Source organism: Eulemur rufifrons, chromosome 6, assembly GCF_041146395.1.
Source record: "Eulemur rufifrons isolate Redbay chromosome 6, OSU_ERuf_1, whole genome shotgun sequence".
NCBI classification, from domain to species: Eukaryota; Metazoa; Chordata; class Mammalia; order Primates; family Lemuridae; genus Eulemur; species Eulemur rufifrons.
In genome coordinates this window covers 88,150,738-88,156,800 of record NC_090988.1, presented here as the reverse complement: position 1 = coordinate 88,156,800, position 6,063 = coordinate 88,150,738, and positions in this window count along the sequence as shown.

Sequence of the window (6,063 nt, the reverse complement as noted above, 5' to 3'; positions counted from 1 at the left end):
ATCGGCAGAGCAGGCCTGCCCTGGACTGTGCGCACAGGGCGGGTCTGCTGGAGACTGAGGTACGTTGTAGGATGGTGGGGAAGAGCGGGGCAGGGGTGGGAGGAGGCTGGGGCTGGAAACAAGCGCCTCTGCAGAGCCGCAGGAGGGAGGCTGGTCTGGAGAGCAGAGGTGCAGCTGCCCCCGGCTGCACTGGCCGCCGCCTGCAGACCCCCTCTCCTACCTCCAGGAGGAAAAGAACCATAGAGAAAAAACTGGAAGCAAATGGGCTTCTGCCTCAGGTCAGGGCTACACAAGCCCTCCGTCGTGCTACGCACCCCCGCGCCCTCTGGCCCCCAGACTTCCCCGCCTGGCTTGGGGTGGCAGCTGGGGACATGGTGAAGAAGGCCCCCCTACCCAACAGAAGCGGGTGGGCTTGGGGCGTCCCGGCTAAGCCGCTGCCTCGAGTCACAGAATCCGAACAGTGTACGTGAACTAAACCTGCCTGTTCCACGGAGGTGGGGTGAGGGGCCACGGGCCTCCGAGCAGGAGGAGGGGACGGCGTTGTCCTGAGTACAGCCGGCAGCGGCTGCGCAGAGTGGGCTGGGCCAAGCCCTGCTTCGGAACTCGAGTTGCCATTGAATTTGTGACTGTGCGGATATGTCTCTCCCCCCTCCCCTGGTAGCTGATGCCCCCTGTCCCGGCCAGAAAGCCTCTGGGTGGTGGGCCGCGCTGCCCATCCCCGCCCCTGCCCGCAGACAGGCGCCGAGCGGTCAGGGAGGCCAGAGCGGCTGCACGTCGGCTGCTCGGCCTCTAGGGGGCAGCAGAAGTGCCGGGGGACCGGGTGGCCGGGGAGCCGGTGGCGGTGGCATCTTGCCTGGACCGCACCTGATCCAATTTGCACCTTTCCTAGTGCCACCAGCGCTGCTCGTTTCTGGTGGGTGAGGGCATAGGGGGAGTTTGTGCAGTGGTCCCTCCACGAGGGGTCAGAGGCCGTGCACGCCCTACTGCCAAGCAGCAGTGACCACCTAAGCGGAGGCTGGCGGAGGGGGGGAGGGAGGGACGGAGGGGCCACATCTGCAGCTCAGCGGGTATCTCCTTCCAACCTCAACCCAAGCCTGCGGAGAAGGAGAGACAGTGCACAGAGAGGGCAGGGCCAGTGACTCTGCTCTCCAGCACTCCAAGTAGGAGGCCCCCTGGCCAGCAAACCCTGTGGAGACAGGCGCTTCCCGTCTCCACCTCTGAAAGCCCTGCGTCCTCCCCTGCGCACAGCACAGCACCGGCCTCCCTACTGCCCTCCCAGCTCTATAAACTCTATTTTTATATCTATTTAAAACATAGAAATGTATAAATATATAGGATATTATTTATAGATATATAGACGTGATTTACTCTCTTACTCTGTGTGTATACGTACTGTATATGTCCTTATATACAACATAAATGCTGTAGCATGTGTATTATACACTGCTCATGCCCCTGCTTCCATGCACTCTCTCCTAGGGAGACTGGATTGCATAGGTATTTCCGGGGCGATACCACTTGAGGGGATGGGGAAAGGAAGTGCCAGATGGAAGAGGAGGGCCGTACCATTTTCCTCCCAAAAGGACGCTTTTTCTCCCTCTGGCTAACATGCAAAGATTGCCTTAAAGGCTCCTTAAAATATCATAGTTCCCTCCACGCAGTGAAAGCGTCCTGATCAACAGACGGCGAGAGAAGGAAGGGCCTCCCCCAAGCAGAAGCCTGGACGAGAACCCACACGACAGGACACCCCCTCCCCTGGGAGACTGGTGTGTGGAATGGGTGTTCCAAGCTCAACTGCCTTCTGAAAACTCCTTCTTGTCTAAGGAGGCCTGGCCTGCCTGCTCCGGCTGTTCCAGCCTGGCCTGGCTAGATCTGCCTCTTGAAGGGATGAGGGAGTATGAGTTTGGTGCTTTCTGCCAAAATTGGGTGCATGGACCAAGAAAAAGCAAGAATTCTACTTGGAAATCAACCTAGACCATGAGCCTAAAGCAGATCTCGATTCAGAATTCCTGTACCTAGACGGGGTGGGAGAAAAAATGAAAGGGGCAATAGAGAGAAGAGAATTATATTTCAACCCTTCGGGCCTCCTCCTGGCTCCCACTGGGCTCCAGGTGGGCAGCTCACGTGGCGCCAGCCACAGAGTGCACGGCAGGCTCTCTGCTGGCCTGTTCAGCCTTCTGCATGCATTCCCTTGTTTTCTCCCTCTAGAACCACCTCCAAACAAATGGAAAGTATTTAAGCATTATTTTAGATAATTGCAAGGTCCTTTGTCCAAATTAGAGGCTTGGCAGAAGCAAGTCAAGGGAAGGGGGCTCAGAAAAACAACTCAACTTGGGAACATGTGGTGGGGGGCTGAGGTCAGAGACCCCCAAGTGCCCAGCACTGAACCCCACCATCCAGGAGCTTGAGCCTGTTTCATTCCCAAGTGAGGACGGGAAGTGAGGATGTCACGGGCAGTCATTTAAACAAAAATGATGCCTGGACTCTCATGTTCAACCAGGCAGGCAAAACGTGGGGATTCTGACGTGGCAAGAGTTGCCGACATGTCTGGGCTGTCCTCACTTTTCACAGATACTAGGTGGCAGCGCCTCTTTTGTTTTTTCCTCCATGAAGGAAGAGCAGATTTTTTTTTTTAATCCTAAGGGCTCTGGCTCCCAGGCTCTGCCATGTATATGCTTGGCACAGTTGGCCCCAAACCTGGGCCTCAGAGTTGATCTCGCTTCCCACCATCTCCATGGGCCAAAGAGAGTCATTAATCAGCTAGCCCAGCGACAACAAGTCTCAGCCTGGGAGACACATATTTCATTCTAAGCCTACGGTTGTCACTCCTAAGCCAGGGTCTGAGTTAAAGGGCTCTGTCATCTGGGATGCACAGACTGCCTGTCCACAGTTCTTTACGCTCATCAAAGGGAAATGAGGTGAGCCAAGCATATGGTTCCCTGCGCCAGACCCGACTGTCTCATCATCCCGAAATGCCTAAGGCAGAAATCACGGTAATCACACAGAAATCACAGGATAGGAGCACTGAGCCTCCCAGGGAGCATGCAGGCTGAGAAAAGACCCTGTGTAAATTGCAGTGGTGTGTTACCCAGATTGTTCCCTGGTTACTCCCTGTCCCAAGGCAAAGTGGCCTGCAGAGTGTGAGCTACAGCCCTGGCATAGCTGAATGCAGCAGAAGCCATGAGCACCCAGAGGTTTAGAGGTACCCTGCCGACCTTCGAGACGGCCTGTGAACTTAGCTTCTCTGAGGTCTGGAGGCTGGCTCAGGAGGTGAGCCTGCAGCCATGTGCTACTAGTAGCAGCTCATTCTGCTAGGCCCAGAGGCAGGTCACCTGCTCCCAGCTTTCTCAGGAGATACAGAGCAGGCACCAGCATTGACCCAAAGGATTGTGTGCCCTCTAGCTGAAGATCTGAGCTAATTTTGGCCATGGTCTCTTGAGACGAAACAGTCGCAGCCCTGACTAGGTGCTCAGGCAGACACCGATTCTCTCTTTCTGGTTTTCAAATGAGTGGTCTAGGGGACGACCCCGCTTGGTAGAGAGTCCCAGTGTAACGGGCAGGGAGGAGCAGAGAGGGAAGGAAAAGGTGTAAGGCAACTGTTGGCTAGAAGAAAGGATCCCAAGCTACTGTTTCTGCCCCTCACTAAGGCCCACTCTGCCAGCCGTCTCTCCCCGGCCCAGCTCCGTCTCTGTGATGCTCAGTGAAACTCGCCAGCCACGGCAGTTGATGTGCGCAAGAGGAGAGAAGTCCCAGGGCTGGTGCTGGGCAGGGTGGGACCTTGTGCTTTGCGACAGCACCCCACTTGACCACAGTTAGACTTTGACCCAGATAGGGGGCAGCTGGGGGAGACATCAGCTTCAAGTACAGAAGTGGAGCAGGGCTGGGGAGGTCAAGGCGTCAGAAAGGGGCTTTTGGTCTTTCCTTGCTAGTTCCCGCAAACTCTCTTCTGGCTCAGAGGAGGGTGGGGGGAGTATGTGTGCCACTCGGGTCAGGGCAGGGCGGGGAGTGGGGCGAATGTCACCAGACAGGGGTGCATTGCTTTGCTGAAGAAGGCAGCATATGAGGCCTGGCAGTGGGACAGTTGGAGGAACCCAGTTTTTTTGTTTGTTTTTTGTTTTTTTAAACATGCTACATCACTGTTGAAAACAAACAAAAACGTTTCAAAAATAATATATAATATATATATTTATATAATGAAAAGCTATTGACTAGCAGCAATGATTCTAAAGTTATCTTAGCACCAAGACCATGGGGGTGAGAGGGAGGGGATTTGAGGGGCATAAAGGGATTTTGGGACCAGGACGGGGCAATAACGTTCAGTGTTGATGACAGTTCCACTACGGTTCTCAACGGTGGCATGAGGCCTCGGAGATAAGATAAACCAAGAAGGAAGGAAGCCACCACAGTTCTACAATGTCTGAGCCACGCGGGTTGAGGACACTGGGGCCTTGCCTGTGGCCAGATAGCACCCCGCTCTGCTAACCGAGAGGGGCAGCGCTCAGCAGAACTGACCGCACGCACGCAATTCAGATCTTCCTCCCTCCCCAGATAGGACCTCTGCATATCAAATACGCATAAATCAGATGTAGAAACATGAACAGAAGTTTTTAACAGCTCACGCACATTTTTTAAAACTCCCCTGCGAGGTATACTGGTAGTTAAATGAATGAAAGAGCATTGATCAGACTCCTCTAGCTTAAACCGCTGCTTGCCCCAGGGAGTAGGCAAGTGGCTATTTCTAAAGCTTATATCGTGGTTGTGTGTGTGTGTGTGTGTGTGTGTGTGTGCAGGCTGATGCCTTGAGAGTCCTGTATTACTTCTTGTTTTTTCCTTTTCGTTAGGACATCTCTACCCTGTTCAAAAAAGCAAGAGTTCACAGGCATAGACACATTCCCTAGTTTCCCATGACCTTCCTGCCAGGCTGTGGAGCTCGTTATCAGCCTCACTGCAAAAGAAGGACCACATCTCTAGAGACTCTCATTTGCACACTTGCATTGACATCTCCTGCCACTGAACTATAGCAGGTATTTCTCGATTATTAAAGGAAAAAAAAAAACCCTAACACATGATATGATTATAAAGACAAAGTATAAATAATTCATGTAAATTGAATATATACTTTTCATTTTACTTGTTTTTAGCCAAAAATCACTGCCCTATTGGGGTCTGGACTTCTTGGCCCTTTGTCTCCCCAACAGCCCTGGATCTGAATGGAATTATATTGTTTTATCTTCCACCACATAAAAACAGGAATGAAAGAAGCTCACACCTTCTCCCTTCCCTAGGATTTCAAGCTTGGCTGTAAGGCAATGCTGCCTTCAGCATAACAGGTACTATCTAGAGTATCCAGGGCCCGGAAGGAGGGAATCCACAACCCAGGACAGGGAGAGAAGCAACAGAGGTGAGGAATGGTGGTGTCACAGTTTGACCGACGCTTTTGTTTCTAGGACAGTGAAGGAACCCTCATCAGGAAATGAATAAAAATCTCTCAAGCTGAAGTCAGGACAGGGAGGGAGAAAGATCAAACACCCCAATCCAGATACACAGCCCCCTCCCCACCCCCGTCTGAAATCAGAGATCTGATTCAGCTGGACCAGAATGTCAAGGAGGAGGCCAAGACCCCCCAGCATAAAACCACACACAAAAATAAAAAGCAAGAACATAAACCCAAACCCAAACCCTCTCAATCCCCAAATGAAAACATAAACAAATAAGCTACCTAAAGGTGATGACAGAGACCCATCATTTTAGCTTATGCTCTTGGTAGACTGTTAGGTGGGCACACAGGTGGCCCCAGCACACGCTTCTGTGAGTGAAAATGAGTTGCCACATATGTTGCAGCTGCCGGATTGTGTAGACAAGAGTCAGTTTCTGACATTATTCCTTTCTGAAAGCTCCCAGTGGCTTCTGGTGGACACGTCACCTTGGTTTTTAAAAAAATTTCAGTGTGGGTTTATATATATATATATATAATATAATATAATATATATTTATATAATATATCAAAGCTCATGAGTATAGATTAAAAAAATATTCAACAGCTTAATGAACTCTGCAGCGCCA